General features: G+C 33.1%; 1 pseudogene across 1 annotated transcript; it reads right to left on the reverse strand.

Moving 5' to 3' along the window:
• Positions 1 to 5405: 5405 nt before the first annotated feature.
• LOC115970257 lies at positions 5406 to 9519 on the reverse strand (annotated as a pseudogene). Its single transcript, XR_004087121.1, has 8 exons — positions 8232 to 9519; positions 7248 to 7258; positions 7115 to 7210; positions 6822 to 7030; positions 6543 to 6753; positions 6056 to 6293; positions 5813 to 5963; positions 5406 to 5702 (listed from the first exon to the last, which is right to left on the reverse strand). The product of XR_004087121.1 is annotated as a G-type lectin S-receptor-like serine/threonine-protein kinase At1g11300 (transcript).
• Between the last annotated feature and the right edge of the window lie 10228 nt (positions 9520 to 19747).

A 19747-nucleotide genomic window follows, 5' to 3' on the forward strand; every position in this document is an offset into this window, starting at 1 on the left:
ATTTTTCCTGCTCCACTCTATACTCCCCCAATAAATACTTGCCATGTGTTCACCTAATTAATTAAATACTATCAATATTAACTTATTAATACTACAGTTATTAATTAATAGTAGTATTTAATTAATTAGATGAATACGTGGCAAATATTTATTGGTAGAGTATAGAGTGTAGCAGGAAAAATGAGACAGAAGATTTGGACTCATCTATCACTTACATATGAACTCATCATTTTTTCTCCACCACTCACACTCTACCACATCACAATTATAAAAAATAAATTATGAAATAATTTGTGTTATAAATTTTTTCTCCGAGAAAATGTGTTTTGTTTGTGAGTCAAATCAAACATGGCCACCTCTCAATTATGTGTAAGCTCATATGCATTCACACAAAACATTGCGTAAGAGAAGAGATAGGACCTTGAGGATGCGAGTAGGCTTGAACGATTTGGTGGTAGAAAAAAACTTTCTGTGTGCTCAGTTTGAGAGAGACAATAATTGAAAAGGAAAACTATTATAGTTAAAGTTGGAGAGTTACGGAAAGTTGTAGGAACTATGAAGTTTCGTCATTGGAATTGCTTTTTCTCGTGGGACCGGATAATTCATCTTTGTTTGGTTTTAGTTTATTGGCTTTTTTGTGTTTTAGTTGGAAGATTCCTCCTCATTATGTTCAATAGTCTACAAAGCAAACGAAAAAAGGAGGAAAAAAACGAAGAAGAATGCTTTGCCCAGTGTAATGATGAAATGGGACACACCGTGTGAGTCATCCACCATTATTAAGCTCACTTTTCTTGACTTCTATACATCTTATTTTTACTGTTCAACTATGCTTTTAAAAAGCTGGTGGCACTTGGAAATGCTTAAAGATAATTGAAGGTCTTGTCCCTATCTGCCGAGGAGAAAATATTAAGTTCACAATTAAAATGATTTAGGACCCATTTGTATTTCTAACATTATTTAAATGACATAGAAATATGTATGGGTGAAAAAGTATTGTGAAAATATACGTTGTATTCAGAGCTGGCTGAATGGTGGAGTAAGAAATGCGGTCGCCTAAGGTCCCAAGTAAAAAAAAGGCCCCCAAATTTTAACCAATAGGGTTATTTATAATCAATAAATAAAATAATTTTTTTATCAGATGAAAAATAAATTAAAAATAAAGAAAAATGCAACGTTCACAATATTTTTCATAACACTTTTACAACTAATGTTAAGTAACAGGTTGTTACAGCCCATTGTTGATGGCAAAAAAGTAATTATAGTGATATTTTCAAATAGAAAACAAAAAGTAGTTTAAAATCTAGGATTTGTTGTAAAAAAATATTGTAAATGTCGCACTTCTAAAAAAAAAAAAAAAGAACAACAATAAGAGTTTAGTTAGCAAATTTTTACTAGTTTTCATCTAAGTCTACCACTAACACCACTGTTTTACTTACCACTATCAATCTACCACATCAACAAGTATGAAAAATTTTGTCAAATTTTTTCTTTCTATAAAATTTCTAAAAAAGGAAAAAATTCTACGTAATTCATGTTAATTATTAGTAGTAATTTTGCATCTAAAATAAGATGATCAATTTTTGCTTAAGGCCCCCAAATGCATCAAGCCGCCCCTAGTTGTATTAACAAAAATTGTTGTTTAAACAACACCAATAAACACAGACCGTAATAGCCAAATTTATTTTATTTTATTTACTTGATAGCCACATTTTTTGTTTTAGGTTCGGCATGTTATAGGCTTGGCATTTCCATAGGATCTTTGAGAAAATATCCTGTCATGCTGCATTCCAGTTCTTTTTCCTTCCATTTATATATTAAACACTTAGATTTTTTTCATATTCAAGTTTTAAACTTTAACAAAATATAATTAAAAAAGGACACCATGGAGAAAAATAAACAAGAAAACGATAGAAGAAAAGTCCCAAAACAATAAATTTTTGATAATTCGACAAAAATATCGAACTTCTTTCCATTTTTTTCCTTCTTTGTTCCTTTGCGGCAGCTTTTTTTATTTTATTTTATTTTTTTATTTTTGCTAAACCAGCTCTCTGAACGAGTTACAAATTGTCCTGTTAGAACATCAAGCCTTGGACGACGACTCCGACTGTTCTCCTCACCCTTACTCTATCAAAATCCTCAGCTTTCTTCCTTCTTTTTTTCTTATTATTATTATTATTTTTTTATTGATTGAAATGAAAGAAATTGTTTTTCTGTAACTGAAAATATAATAATAGGCTTTAGGATATGGTGGCTTTTACTCTTTAGGGGAAAAAAAAAAAAAATAGTTGTAAGTATACATATCGTATTGAGGGGAAAAAAGTATTTCTATCATTTTTATTATTAAGTGCTTGTGAATCTTATGATACACTATACAATTTACATTTTGACAACTATGGATATTAGAAGTAAGAGGAAGTTGCTGAAAGAACCTAAAATTTGAAGCCGACGAGCTCTAGCCTCTAGCGCAAAAAGAACTTCATCTTCTATAATAATAGAAGATATGTATTGAATTATTAACAATGACATGTGAATTGTTACAGTGTGCTTTAAGATTATGTATGTCTCTCACTCGAAATAGGTCTTTAATGATATACTCTTACAATCATTTGTGGAGGCGCAGCCACAGAATATTTTAGAATTGGTCCTTGTTGCAATTGAAGGTTTGGATAGCAGGCTTTAAAGTCATTTACTTGGAGTGATTTGTAATTTAAATATTGAGAAAGTGTGTGGCGATTTACTATGTTTATTGGAATTGTTTCATTCATCTATTGTGTGTTTTTATTTATTTTGAGTGGGTTTTTTTTAGTTGAGTCTCCCACACTTCTGACCCTTGACAATTTATAAGACTATTCAATTTTACCATAATTCATTTCAGCCTTTGTTGGACCTCTGTTTATCTCTGTTGGCAGCACGCACAATGTTGTTAGTTTACTATACCGAAAATCTCATAGACAGTGTGTATCGTTTCAAGTCAATAACATGGTCCATTTCTCAACTTTGCCATCTAAAAACTTATGAATTGACGGTAAATTATTCTCGTGTTATGAGACTACTTTAAAGTATATATCATTGAGGTAATATATTTCCACTGTTCTCTAATTTTATGGTAAATTTTAATATATGTGAATTGTTATTTTTATATGATAGTTTGAAGATTATTTATTTATTAATTATTGTTCTTAGTAACAATAGTTAGAAATCGTGATTTATGTGCAAAAATGACATGTATATAATAGACATTGCCCTTTCCAAAAGGTTGTTTTCTAAGAAAATGCTACTCCAGACTCGTGAATTTAACTAACATCGCCATCATAAGTCAAGTCTTCGTACCTAGTATAGAATAGAAATTGCTTATATCTCATTCTCTTCCGGTGGCAAATTAAAAAAAGACGGTTGAATAAAGACTTGAAGAGTAGGGACTACGGTGGAAATTAAGGAGATTTTTTTTTCCCTAACAAGTGGAGGAGAATGATTTTAAAATTATTTTTTTATACAAGATAGAAATTCTACTCTAGCCTAATTTAAATGTATATGTGTGTGAATCTCCCTCTTAGAGACTCAAACTCCGACCTTTGCCTCCCAAACCCCATAAGCACTTATACTTATAGAGTGACCAAGCACCAAAGATATGCAGTGGTAAATTAAATTCTCTATATAACAAGAATAAAATAGTTATATTGAACTATAAGGCTATAGACTAAATTAAGAAGAGAATATCACTCACTATTTATACTAGATAAGATGCTAGAATAGAATCACATTTCTTTTAAGAGAGCAAATTTTATAAGGATATGGTGTAAACTCTATGGTTTACACTGTCCCATACAAGTTTGCAATATCAGCATTTTACTTTTAACTCAATATATTTTACCACAAGATCAAAATCTAATTTACATTTCTCTTGACAAAAAACAGAGAAAAAAATGGAAAAGAAAAGAAAAGAAAAGAAAAAAGAACCAAGTCTTTGGTCTATAGTAAAGTAGCTTTTTTTCCCTTTTAACGAGAAACAAAGTAACTCTATTGGACTATAAGCCTCTTAACAAATAAAATATATAAATAAAATTAAACAATTTCCAATCTTGCAGAATATAAAACCATTTAATTAAAGAAACTAAAAAGTCGCAACCATAAATTTTTATTTTGCCAAGTTCATAAAATCACAATGAATGATATAACAAAAAGCGTCATGTTAACGGATACCCTTAGGGTAATGGCTAATAATCCATTTTAGGAAAGTTTTGACATCACTTTTATGGAAAATAGAAAAAAGCTGTCAAAACATTAATTTTTTTTTCTCCCATAAAACTTTCTTTAAATGGATTATTAATCATTGCCCTAAGGGCATCCATTAGCATTTCCCAAATAAAAATAAGGGCAAGACTTAGATACAATACTTATGTACTGTTCCTTAGGTTCTCTTTTTAAGATTCTGTCGTGTGAATTTTTACTCATTAGATAGAAGTGTATTTTTTAATTAAGTAGCCAAATGACTGAATTTTAAGATGGGAACTTAAGGAATAGCACTTAAAGTACTTTGCCTAACTTTTGTCCATATAAAAAAAAAGTATAAATATATTACGTTTTTGTGTGTGTGTAAATGAGAATAAATTTTTTATATGGGTTACACACTTACACTTCCCAATTGTGGGCTAGACCATTAAATGAGCGCTCGAATGGACCAGTCTAAACACGAGATGGGCCTGATATCAACATCAATTACAATTTTGGTATCACCTTCACTACGAGTAAGGCAGCCTTAGCTACGGCTTGAAGGAAGATGTGAAAATGTTTACATTGACTCTTTTATTATTAGACATTTTGAATGTGGATGGCTAATTGGACTCAAAAATATTTGGAAAGAAGATCATTTTTCCATTGATTTGAACTAGAGAGGATGAGGTCTTCTACTTGGCTAATTTCTGGGATTGGTATTTGACCCTTGTTAAGCAATGGAATTGAATTCCCTTCCAGATTGCAGCAGTTGATTTCTTCAATCTTGGTGATATTTGGATTTCAGGAGATGATTATCTGCATTAGAGATCGAGGCTTTATATAGATCATCAATTCTTCAAAGGCCAAGACCTTCAACTGATTTAGGTTTAAAAAGTGAATACCATGCTCTCAGCTATGCTATCTATTTCGTAATATGAAAATTCATTTGTTATTGGTATGTGCCACATTATATAGCAATTTTTGGAATGGATACTAACCCCTAATACATCGAAATTTTTTTGTTAAAAGGGGTAAATCATCCTTAAGTGTACCAAGAAGACTTCTTAGATTGAGCTAATCATGGACATTAAAGAGGGAATAGAGGAATCATTATTCATACTTTAATAAACTCTCCAGAAATGTTTAAAATGCATATGTAACCACCACATGATTATGTAAATAAAACATGCTAGCTATCGACCTTGAACCATTGTAACAGTTACATTGTTAACAGAGCAGCTTTAAGAGGAGTCTGTACCTAAGGCAATCTTCCTTTCAGTAAATGCAGGCTGCTTTGGATGAGGAAGATCAACAATCTCACTTTTAAGCATGGAGATAACAACAGAAACATTCGGCCTATCTTTAGCAAAATCTTGCACACATAACAAGCCTACATGTATGCATCTCAAAATCTCCATTTCAAAGCATGGTTCAGATATCATTGGGTCGATTAAGGCCATAATGTTGTTTGCATTCCACAATTTCCATGCCTAGAAACAAGAAAACAAGATAGAAATTTGCATCATCAATACTAAAACATTTAAGAAACAAGCATTGGAGGTTTTCTAAAATAAGGCAATGAGAGATAACTATGACTTACAAATCCTAAAAGGCTTAGGGACTGCTCATCCTTATTAAAGCTATAGTTTCTTCTTCCACTAAATATCTCTAGTAACAAAACCCCAAAACTGAAAACATCTGATTTCTCTGAAAATCGCCCTTCCATTTCATATTCAGGAGACATATAGCCACTAAATTTAAAAAACATAAAACAACCAAATCTTGTCATCTCACATATCAATATTAGTATCTAATTGAATTAAACAAATTAAAAGGTACTTACTAAGTTCTGACGACCCTATTAGTATTGGCCTGGTCTTCATTACCTCCAAAAATCCGAGCCATACAAAAATCTGATATTTTTGGATTTAGCTCATTGTCCAACAAGATGTTACTTGCCTTTAGATCTTTATGAATAATCCTTAATCTCGAATCCCTATGAAGGTAAAGTAGACCTCGACCAATTCCTTCAATAATGTTGAAGCGTCTTCTCCAATCTAGCAATCTTTCTTTGTGTGGATCTAATGAATTTAAATAAAAGTAAAGAAACAAGAGAAAAAAGTTAGTATCAAACTTACAAGGTGAGTGAACACAAAGTTTTCAAAGGAAGTTCATTTGGTGGAAGTCAACGAAAAACTGTTTCAAGTGAAGTACCACAACAAAGAATATTGATCCATTGTCTACAATACACTATTTCTGTCAACAAAATAAATTTTTTTTAAAAAAAGTATAGCATTTTGTAATAAAAAATGGTATCAAAATTAACTAACCGAAGAGGAATGCATCTAGACTTTTGTTTGGCATGTATTCATATATCAACATCCTCTCTTCTCTTTCGACACAGCAGCCAAGGAGCCTAACAAGATTCTGATGTTGGAGTTTAGAAATTACTACCATCTCATTCATAAATTCTTCTAACCCTTGTCCTGAAGTTTTGGAGAGTCTTTTCACTGCAACCTCTTGTCCATCTGACAATTTTCCCTAGAAACAAACATCTAATCATTAACTAGATATTCAATTTATTAGACAAAAATCCTCTAGAATGTTACCCTGTATACGGGACCAAAACCACCCTGCCCAAGCTTGTTAGATTGATGGAAGTTGTTTGTTGCACTCGTCAGCTTCTCAAAATTGAATAACGGTAGCTCCTGGACCTGAACTTGGTTCAGGTTGTCTCCAGGCATGTTTTCACTGGGGAATTTTTTGTGTGCTTCCTCTCTGTTGAACAACAAGATTCCCTTTGCTTTCTTTTTCATTGCTGATTTCCAAAACAATGGTCAGAAATCTGTAATATGTAGCAAAACTTACCAGCCCATTGTGTAAATTTTTGTCAGAATATTACCTTTATGTTTAGCTATCCACCTCCACAATATTAAAGTGCATATTGAAATGGAAACTGTTCCTATTACCACTGTGATAGCGATAATTTTTTTCACATCTCCCTCTTTATCTGTTAACAGCAAAAAGTATTACACTAATTTTTGGGCTTTTTAAATCAGAAAAAAAGTATTGCTATGAGGGCTTATTAGCTTACTTTTTGGCCCAAGTTCTCAAGGCTTTATAAACAAAGTTACTGGACTGTTGTAACTAAGAAAATACACAATGGTGAGAGACAAGAGTTTGGGCGCGAATTTTCTTCCATGGCCATTGTAACCTATTGAAGCATGCCTATTATTTGGGTTTCTTTCAAAAAGTTGTTTGGAAGATTTAATTGCGCTGAAGTTGTTAATCTTATATTTTTTGAAGTTTGTTGTGTATGCTGAAATTGCGTGACAAAACGATTAGTGTTAATTATAGCTCTCCGCCATTATTTATAAATGTTGAGTCTTGTATTGGTCCTACCTTAATTCCACGCCAAATTTGTATGTAATTCAATTCAATGCATTGTATTTTGTGGGGTTACTGTAATGGGATAGAGGTTCATGTGCTTAAAATGCTGCTGCTGATAAGGGCTTTGAGCTCAAGCGAAATTAAGATTTGCTCCCGCGAGATAGACACATGGCAACCAGTTTGAAAATCAGTTGGGACCAGCTCCCGATACCTTTGCGGGACTCCTACTCCAATTAATTTATGATGTCCTTCCAGATTAATGGATAGCTATTTACCTTATACTATAAGAGTACATTGGTGATGTACATGCTAAACAACTAAAAATTCTAAGATTAACACTGATTAAAGATTAATTTTATCACACTAATATGCTTGAACACTAATTCGAAGCTTGACCCTTGGAAAACTCCAACTTGATTAATAATATTGGTTGAGATTTTGCTCTCACCATGAGGTGGGATTTTTGGTTATTGGTTTTATGTTTTTTATCCCCAACATAATTCACACAAAAGAGATTACTAAATATGTTTTCTTTTCTTTTCTCTTTTTGTAAAACAAATTGTCTTTTACCAAATGGACAAGCAGTACATGTGATTTGAAGCTTAAGATAAATTTGGACAGAAAATAACTCACCAAGTTCTGAAGAGGCAGCACGAATGTAAAGATCAACTCCGCCGCTGGAGAATTGGAGTGTGTCAATCAAGCTTCTAGTCCATGGCATACACCCCGTGCCAACATCATATGCATAAGCTATACAAGAACAATTCTGTAAACACTGCTGCCTGCAATCATCTTCATGAGCAGCTGACCAATCTGCAAAGTCTGGCACCTTCATCATCTTCTGTTTCAAAAGCCCATCCATTTTGCTGGCTTCACCACCAGTACTGTTCACCCTCCCACGCTGCAAGGGCGTCCTCCTCACACATCCACTAGCCCAATTTCCTCTACTCCATTCGATTGTGTTATTTGGCTCAAACCCCCGTAAACAGCTGCAAATTGGTGAATTCCGTGAATCACAGCTTCCAAATGCACCACACTTACCATAAACATGGCACTCAGTCTTCAAAGCTTTCCACCGGACCTCCCAATCGTCCTTCTCATTATCCCAATATATTAGCTCTAAATCTCCTTGCGTAGTCAGGACAAAATGTGACAAAGACAGGTTCACATAAAAGAAACTTAAAGATAATGTTCCATCTGGATCCTCTACGAGACTAAATCCATGATGATATACAGAATACATTTCTGGTATTCCAATAAAGTTCCGAGTGTTCCACGGGCCACTGCGCCAAAATGGGCTACCGTCTTTCCAAATAAATGCTTGAGGAAGACTTTGAGGTTTCATACCACACGAGAAGCTTCCAATGGATGGATCAGAAGGGCTTTTCCATGGTGTCAACTGATCTTTCTTACCTGTTCTTGCATTAGAACTAATTGTCATATTGGGCAACATTGTATCAGTAGGAAATCGGAAACTCTCCCATATGGTTGACCCATTAGTGTCCTGCAAGACTAGGTTCCCTGAATCTAAAAGCTTGGCATTTGAATTGACAACTGAGTTTGTGGCTTTCGATGACCAAATTATCCGTTCTTGTCCATCTAAAACTACAAGATTTCCATCCTCAGATATGGTAACAACCCCAGAAGCATCCTTCAGGGGGTTTTGTCAGTTGGCTACCCATACCCATTGGGCAGAGAAAGCTGAATTTTTATTATACCATATTCCGAGGTACCGATTGGTAGAATTTACAGGGCTGAAGAATCCCAATTTGAAAGTACTCCATTGGAGATTATGTAGTCAGAGTCTTTGATGGGTTGAAAAGAAGTAATGGTGCCTGTGGCAGAGCCAGATTCTAAAGAAAAGCGACATAGCAAGATTAGAAGAACTGATATTCTTGAATTTTGAACAAGTCCCATTGTAACTTGTTCAATGCTTCTGGTTTGTGTGGTTTTGTGGGGGATGATACCCAAATCTATTCAAACCATTGTTTATAGACCAACCATGGTGGGTGGCGGGTCCTTTAATAGGACCCACGGACAAAGGGCACACTAAAAATTGACTCCACGAAAACAAAGCTGGACAAACAAACAGATTTTCAAATCAAATCAAATCAAATCAAATGTACAATGATTCTGGTTTGTGATAACAATGACTTTGGACGCTAGTAGCAGTCACTGTTATTCTTTTCCCACATATATTGTACACAAATTCTGGTTTCTGAAAATCATGATTTTGGATAAAGGGAGCATTTATTGCTTAAAATTTTATTCTTTTCCCATATTTTTCTTTTTGAAGGTTAACATTTGTTGCACACATCTATACACACAGCCAGCCATCATGTTTCAGTTTTAACTGACGTGTCGCACCCACTCCATATTTTCCGGTATGTAATAATCATGGTTCTTTCTTTGAAATCTCTCGCATGAGCCAAAAACTTGACTTTCTATTGCTTAAAGACCCCGCCCACCTATCAAAAAAGAAGAAGACCGTATTGACTAAAAACGTGAAACATTTAGATCCCGTATTGACGAAAACGGGATACTGTCGGCTTTGTGAGTTGTAAAAATTTTAGGGGATAACATATTGAATTTCGGTTGCAGAATTGCGTCGGATTGAAATCTGGGATTACATATATTCTGTATCAAAGTCATAATAGTGTGAATGATCACTTAAAAGTTCTATATATTGTCTCATCTTTATATGTCATGGAAAATAGAATGTGATAGGATGAGATAGAATGTAATAAACAATTAATAATTCACTTATATTTTTAATCACATGATTTATTTAATAAATTATGTGACTTGTTTAAATAATACAGGTGGACCGTTTTATAACTCACTACATAAATTAACCATGATGGTTAAAAAATACCCTAAGAACACACATGGTTTAAAGTGAAAATCGAGTTGGGTCTGTTATGTTTTAGGAAAAGAAAACATTCACATCCAAAAACACGTAAGTCTGAGTAATCGCAATGTAGGTTAAAAAGTTTTTCAGAAGGAGAAACATAGTCCAGCCCTTTAGTTGGTAGACGATATATTAGATAAATAACACAATTGAAGTATTATACCCAAAAACAAGTTTCCATTCCAACCTATGCGTGCCTTCTTGAGTTACTTGTCTTTCCTATTCTGGGGGATTGTTGGATGTGTTCCAAACAGTCTTTCACTTTTGTTTCATTTGTTGTCTTATCTCAGTTAACGTCCTTGGTTGTTGAGCATAAAATAAAATAAAAGGAAAAAGTGGCAGACAAGCTCATCCCAAGTGACCCTGACAAAAGAGAGAAAAAAGAAAGAGACCCACTCCCACCCTTAAGTGAATGTCTCTTTTTGTGCGTGTAGAACGAGCTGAAAAAAATAAAAGAAAGAAAAAGGCTGAAGATAGGAAGCAGGAAAAAGGGCCTTTCGGCCATCTCCTTCTCTTCTCTTCTCTTCTCTCTGTTTTAGCCGTAGGCCCCTCACTCTCTTAGAGTGCGTTTGGATTGGGCGTTTTCTGCCCAATCCTGCGTTTGCGTTTTTTTTTTTTTTTCACGCATTTTGGGGCGTTTTGGGTGTTGTGGCTACTGTTCATGCACTGTTCAATGAACAGTAGCCGCAAACTTTGACTTTTCAAATTTTTTTGGACCAATCACAGCACATCGTGTACTGTTCACGGACCCACAAATTTCACTTTTCAGCAACTTTTTCATTAAAAATGGGTCCCACGATACTATTCACACATTTAAAAATTATTTCGCTACAGTGTTCTTCAGTTTACAGTTTCAGTTTTCAGTTTTCAGCTGTATCCAAACGGATCCTTAGTCAAGAAAAAAATATCACCATATCAAAGATAGTTTTCAAGGGTTGAAAAGATTTGCTTCTTGCTTTCTCCCCCTCTTTCTTTAGTCCTATTCTTCCTCCACAGTTGGGTTTTGCATTTGGGTTTTGGAGAAGGCTAAAGTTTGGCTACAAATTTGGTTATAGTCTAAAGATACAAATTACGTTAAAAAATTAATATGGCTATATATTTTGAAAATCTAACTATTGAATTACATGCTTTTTATATTTTTAACACATAAGTCAAATTTTGTGCCAATTAAAAGTTATTTACTATATGATGCATAAACTTATTTTTTATGTATAATTTTATATTACAAAAACTTGCAATTTAAATAATTGATTGATGACATAACTATTAATCTATAACTTTTTTAGAAAATTTTCAAACATGGAGGACATAAGAAGAAAATGTAATCCAACGGTGGTTTGTCAAAATTCACATCTAATAAAAAAATATTGAGTAAACTATTGAATTGCATGTTTTTTATACTTTTAACACATAAGTCAAATTTTGTGCCAATTAAAAGTTATTATTTACTATATGATCCATAACTTTATTTTTTAAGTATAATTTTATACTACAAAAACTTGCAATTTAAACAATTGATTGATGATATAACTATTAATCTATAACTTTTTTAGAAAATTTTCAAGCATGGAGGACATAAGAAGAAAATGTAATCCAAATGTGGTTTGTCAAAATTCACATCTAATAAAAAAATATTGAGTGAAGTTGCAGCCTTAGACTACAACCAAGTTTGTAGCCAAACTTTGTCTTTTGGGAAATCATTTTATGATTAAGGAAATGCATTTTTTAAGTTTGTTCTTGAACCTTCGTCTTTGGGTGTAAGTCCATTAAGAAGGCTATTGCTATAGTCTAATCGTAGGGGGTTATTCCGCCAAGAGGACCAATCACACCAAGTTTTACTCCGAGTGGCACGAATAAACTTTTAAAGACAACACTTTCACTTGATTCTATAGCTCCTACTAAACTTACTCTTTTGATTCTATTGTCAATATTTTTTTAGGATTTATATTCTTGAATCAAAACTTATTTATGTAGCTATATTTTCCAACAAAAATACCCTAAGAACACACACGGATTAAAGTGAAAATCAAGTTGGCATATGTTATAGGGTTTTAGGAAAGGAAAGCATCCACATCCAAAAACACGAAAGTTTGAGTAATCACAAGTTTTTCTGATGTCGTAGAAGTTACAAGAAAGCGAACACGTTGTTTTCTAAATAAAAAATAAACTAAATACATTAGCTTTTGAATGAAAACCATGAATCCATGAAGGGTTCTTTGAATCTATAAGGTGATATAGGGTTCATCCACCAAAGAGAAATAATAAATGAAGTCTGAAATTTTATTAATCTGAAAAGAAAATCTAGGGCGGCAAGGAAAATGCCTAGATAACTTTAATTCGCATTAATCGCGTAATTAGGTGGCAAAATAGTAGTTTTTACCAAAAATTGCAAAATTGATATAATTGCGGAAATTGAAAATATCGTCTCTAAGAGACGTCCTAAAACAAATATGACTTATTCTGACTTTTAAATTAAAAGTTATCAAGGAAAACATATATTACTTAAAATAGAAAAATAATTGTTTTCTGGGCCTTAACGGAGGAATTCACCTAAATTAGAATGTCGTTTCCCTTCAAGACTCCAAATTTAAGCAATTCCAACATCGTCACTCCATTGACTTTTACTAATACCTCCCCTTGATATTGCACCGGGATTTTCGGCACCTTTGCTGCTCCAAAAAGGTTTTTGATATCTGCTCTACATCATTTTCATAAGGGAAACATAGTCAAACCCTCCTTTAGTTGGTAAACGATATATTAGATAAATAACACAATTGTAGTATTATACCCAAAATCTAGTTTCCATTCCAACCTGTGCTAGAAGAGTGAGGCCAGTATCAACAACGTGTCTATGTTTTCTTTCGGAAAAACCACCTTGTTTGGGTGTGTGAAGGCAGGACATGCGATGAAAAATTGAAAGAAAATTTTAAAAGGCAATGTCAATATACTCTCCAGTCTCCACCTCAATTAAGTTGAAATTTTTTATTTTTGATGAAATTTTTTTTCAACGAGGGACTTGAAAATTTTGAAATAATGGAATACTTCACTCTTAAAAGGATATATCTACGAATATTTAGAGTAATCATCAACAAATCTATAAATAAAATATTTAAAAGTTGAAGTGTAAAATTTATGTTGCTAATCTCTTGTTGAGTCACATCAATATGCATTTTGATCTATTAGGTCCACTTTGGTCCATTCAATTCATTTCAGTTCATTTGGTCCATTCTGGTCCATTACGTCCACTTTGATAATGCTTTAAGATGAGAGGTTTGCGTAGAAAGAGGAGTTGCTTTATTGACAATTTTGTCACATTCTCAGTGTAATGTGGGTAAGTTCTTAATAAAATTACACATTTCTTATGTTATTAAAATTTTGTATTTTCTTTTTCTTTTTCTAATAGGTGATAGATTTACTTATATCTACTTCCCATTTAGACCATTCAAGACATATAGAGGATGAATTATTTGTGAGGAGCACTAGAAAAAAATTTCATCCACAGACATTAGATTATACCTTATATTATAATTAAATGTAAATGCATTATGTTTCCTTGAAAATAAAAACCTTATAAAATTTAAAACATTTTCAAGTAACAACTATGGATAACTTAATTTAGAAAATTTAATATATTGTAAAATGATACATAGTTAGAAAATAATCACATTATTTGAAAAATGATTTGGGACTAACACTTATAAGTCTTCTTTATCATTTTCATTTAACAAAAAAACAAATTGTCAACTTTTTCCGCATTGCACATATCTACAACGAGTAAAAGATCATACTTGCAACCTTATAGGGGCACACGGTGAAGTCCATACATCGGAAGAAAATGCATCTTAGATGAAGACAATTAAAGTAGCAACTTCGTGACCCTTTCCTAAAGGACATGTATTTCAAAAAGGCATGGTCTTTTGCATTCCTTGTTCATTGATAGACTTATTTGAATTAATACAACTAACTCAAAGTTGATATAAAAAAAGGTTACATTAATGCCAAATGAATGGTGTAAGTTTGAGCGATAATCAACACGAAAGCAAAAACATAAAAAATAAAAATTGCAAACTGCGCCAATATGGGCTACCATTTTTCCAAATGAATGCTTAAGGAAGACTAAGAGCTAGAGGGTTGAATGCCGGCAGATAAGCTTCCAACGGATGGATCCAAAGGGCTTGTCCATGATGTCAACAGGACTTTCTCATTCTATGTGATAATTCATAAGCTACTATTGTATTATCAGTAATAAACCGATCAGAGACAAAGGCACTTTGAGCATCAGAGATAACATTAGGCAAAATATGCTTCAACCTATTTGCAATGACTTTTGAAAGAACTCTAGGTACTAAATTCCCCAAACTAATAGGTCTATAGTCCAACATCTGCTTTGGATCATTTTTCTTTGGAATTAACACAATATGAGTGTAATTCATTTTATGCAATATATGCCTCGAATTTAATACTAAAAGTATGGCCAATGTCACATCAGGACCAACAATACTCCAACATTTTTGAAAGAAAAAAGGAGACATACCATTAGGTTCAAAAGATTTTGAGAGGTGCATTTGAAATAAGGTCGTCTAACCTCTTTTGGAGCGCACCGCTAGAGTAGAAAATCATGTTTGGAGTGATCAGCCTATCCACCGAATCTAGCGCACTCCCTAAGTCAATTAGTTTTGCTGAAGTGAAAAGATCCTGAAATTATTGCTCTGCTACTTGGGCTATATGATCCTTAGAGGTATGCCAATTTCCATCCTTGTCCATAACACCCGAGATGTGGTTCTTATGCTGACGTTGGCTGGCCCGTTGGTGAAACAATTTGGTGTTATTGACACCAGCAAGTAGCCAAATAGATCGAGATTCTCGATCGCCAAAACAATTCATCCTAGTGAAGGATGGTATTTCTTTCCCCTTTCAGCACTTTGATTGCTTGACAATGATTGATGTTATTCTATAACGAGTGCTCTTAGAATATTTGCAAATATTCCATTTTAGAAAATTAGTTTTACCACTTTTAAGAAAATTATAAAAAATTTAAAAAAAAAAATCAATTACTTTTTTATTTTCCTATAAATTTTTTTAAAATTTCTTAAATCAATATCCAAAGACATACATTAACGTTTCCCTTCTTTTTATCTCAACCCTAAAAAAACTTAACAAAACTACCTTTTTAAAAAGTAAACTAGTTTTCGTCTTTTTGTCACACATTTAGGAAATAAGCTATCAAAAATGATATGATCATATTATATATATATATATATATATATATATAGTACCAAATGAACCAATACTTCAAATTGTTGTCGCATTCACATGAACATGTGCATATTGAACCCAAGAAACAAATATGCATGTCATGCTCTCCCAATTTTGTATTGAATAATTAATCAAACTTATTGATCATATCACTATTTATATGAGTAATGCTACATACACAAAAAATTTGGTAACATTTTTCACTTCAGTTGAGTTGGCAAGCTTTTACTATTCCTCACATCAGCTCACTACTTATATCATTTTTTTACCTTCCACTAAATATTTACCACATCAGTAAGTGTTAAATGTTTTTTGTCTCTAGACTATCTCTTACTTATATACTTTCTGCTTGATTGTTTTCTCTTTAGAAATTTTTAGTAAATTCCACATACAATGAGCAAGTGACAAATTAACTAAAGTGTTCCTGAAAATTAATTTCTTTTCAAAGTTAAAATTCTCATAAAAGTCCCAAGGGATTTCTCTCTATAATAACCCGGTGCGTATGAGATGGGGGACTTGGAAGTGTATACACCTAAGAAAATAATCAGTTACTCGAAAAAGTCTGAACATCTTTGTTTGTCCCCAAAAAAAAAAAAAAAAAAAAAAAAAAAAAAAAAAAAAGAAACTCTCATAAAATCTAGAGAAGATGGCAATGCCTTTTAAAACTCATCAAAAGAGAAAGGGATGTTATACGCTGACCCAAATCAACGTGGGGTTTTGCTAAAACTTATTTAGGCCATTATGGGCTCTCCCTTAAGTCCAAAAAGTCGATGGGCTAGATTACCTTGTTATTCTAGACGACATCAACAATGGAGGCTTGGGCCCAACAAAAAACTCAATGGGTGCTACTCTATGTACTATCTAGCCTGGGCTTGCCTTTGAAGGCTGCTTCACATGATTGAGGGATAGTATATTGAAATCAGTAACGTGTAGGGTTGAAGTGATAACCTACTAGTAATGGTTTTTTTTTTTTTTTTTGGTGGTGCCTTATGTTTCTGGTTAGAATCACATCCCCTCCTTACTTCACTAATACCTATCAAAAATAAATAAATCAATAATGTGTGTGTAGAATCAATAATCCAAAAAATAATACAGATTTTTGGCATGTTAAGAACACTTTCTTTAAAACGATAATTTATGTCAAAAGAGATTTGCTATTACATTAAAAGCAATTCACTCACATGACATAACAAAGCTGCGAACTAGAGATAACAATTATGAAGTTTGGAGCAAAGAGAGTTTCTTACAAGATTGTGTATTTGAGTTGACTAAAAATGACAAAGGAAAACAAATTAATTTCTCACTAAAAATTGTATTGGACTTGACTAAAAATGATGAAGGAGAACGAAAATCAAGTGAATATGTTTTAGACCCTCAATTTGTAGTCAATATCTTTAAACATATTTGTAATTTCTGTATCAAAAATCATAACCACAAGTCCAATAATTCACTTAGTTATTTTATTTGTTAGTATTTGTATTACTTTATATAACTCAGAGTTTATTTAGCAGGAAATATATATTTAGGCTTGGTAATCTTTCTATGTGCAACAAGCCTATTTAAACAGAAACTTCCTTCCTTCCACTTCCATTCACAATTTATAGGACTTGGGAATGATATTCAATCCAATAAATAATTAGGGGTCCATCCCACTTACAGTGAGAAGCCCAACAAGTAGGATCGTGGGCAAAACAATTAATATTCCTGTTTACAAAACAAAAGTCCCAACAAGATAGGGAGTAAAGGGAGGAAGATATTATAGGCACACATGTATACACTTCACACACATGTACTTAGACTAGGATAGAATAAAATTTTATCTCCCCCAAAAAAACAACTAAAAATCCTCTATCAGCAACTTATTTGTCCATTATTATAAAAACTGTACGGTTCTATAGTTAATCTAAAAGAAAATAAAACTTCCCTAGAAAAAAAAAATAAATATAAAACTAGCACATGCATAAGGACTGGACTTAAATTCATAGTAGGCCCAAATGTATTTGATTGACAGCTTTAGGGGAAGGCCTAGAAGATAAGCGGGGATAGGAGGGTTGTTAAGGAAAAGAAAGGTGGGGAATACCATCACCATTGAATGGAAATCCAATTCACCTACTCTAGACTTTTTGTGTATACAGAAATGGAAACAAATGCTTTAGTTGGAATTGTCCTAACAAGCATGCTTTCCACATATAGATGCATAACAAATCAATCCATCTAACCCACCCACATAGATATATAGACATGATTGAGTCATCAAGTGGTTCTACTTTCACAACCACACAAAACATGCCTCATACCAATTTCTTAATTTTCTCTATTTGGAATATTGGATTTATATACTAATATTTGTAAAAGCAATAAAATATTATGCTGAGATAGGATTCTATTCCACCGGACCATATGTCTCATTTCTACGATCCCTTTGGTTGCATTAACTTTTTTTCTTTACAACGGTTTTGATTCAAAATGTCACTGGTGAAAGTTAAAACATTTTCATTAGTATTTTACGGTCATCTAATGAAGAGTTTAGGGAGTTGAGAGAGATTGCAAAATATACGTTCCCAATTCCCATGCCCTCCACTTTAATCATGTCAAGAGTCTTCTAGTTTAATGGTATAATTCAATATTTTTTATAGAGAGAATTAGGGTTCAAATGTCTCGTCCTCACTTATTATAACAATCAAATTATAAAGAAAATAAAGGCTAATGAATCGAGATTCATTATAAAGAATTTCAAATAATGGTTGCATTGATTATTCATTTGTTACATCCTTCAATAAAGAAACCTACACCTACACCTAGTACAAAACAAAATAACAAAACAAGATAGAGTTACGTTGTAGTGCTAGGCTGCTAGCCTCAGGCTTGCCTAAGTTAGGTATTGAGCCCAAACACATCAAGAACTCTTGTAGATCAAGATTATTATTAGATAATCAAATAGTTTCTTTATTTGGATTAGGTTAACTTGAGTCATATATGCCACATTAAGGTTTCAATTGAAGCCTCTCTAACAACTGGCATCAGAGTTAATGGTAGTATGTGGCAAGGTTCTTTAGGCCTTTTTCACACTTGGAGCAGAAATGAGGTAACAAGAGAATCAATGTACTTTTGTAGTTAGAGCGAGGATGTCATGCATGTACTTGAAGCTCACAAAAGTGTGCATCACATAAGACAAACCTGTAAAGTGCAAATAGATAATTAATCTTGAAGAAGGGTATAACAATGTAGTGTTGCCAATGGTGCGAGATCAAAGAATAACGCAGTGTAAAGTTCTCACAGACATATAATCATATGGGGTTCTCAAGAATGATCGTTCAAGGTTGACACATAGTTCTTGGAAGGTGTGCTAGAAGCCAAAGGATGACCAATGACCTGTGGTGAAAAAAATTATAAAGTCCATAGGTAAAGGGAATTAGTATATAGGACTTATTCGTGGTCCATATATAGACATTGACCCACGTGATGGAGAGATTGTTATATATAGACAGGTGAGAGGAAGTCCCACATAGAGGAAAGAGTAAGGAATTGAGGAATTAATATAGCATAATTGGATTCAAACTCATATGCTTAAGTTTCTCAATTACATGGTGTCATAAATGTCATATTAATGCTTCAATTGAAGTCTCAACAACTATGCCTGTTGAAAATTAAATTAAGAATACACTACCAATCAAAATTAAGTCTAAAAAAAACAAATAGCTTTCATGTGTTTTTCCATATCACAAGTTTGCAGTTTTGAAATGATGACATGTGTTCACTTTTGGACACATGTTATCATCTGACTGGGTCCAGTGCATCGTTATCATCTGACTGGGTCCAATGCATTGGATGCACTGGACCTAAACCAAGTCATTCATATCACGCATCCAATCTAGGGCTAGCCCACAGGTTTTAAGGCCAAACCACATTTACTATGTTGAAATTTAAAACAAGACCTTATTTAAAAGGTGGTCAGTCGGTCACAGGCGTTTCAATCTA

The sequence above is a fragment of the Quercus lobata genome, chromosome 12 (assembly GCF_001633185.2).
Source record: "Quercus lobata isolate SW786 chromosome 12, ValleyOak3.0 Primary Assembly, whole genome shotgun sequence".
Lineage (NCBI taxonomy): Eukaryota > Viridiplantae > Streptophyta > Magnoliopsida > Fagales > Fagaceae > Quercus > Quercus lobata.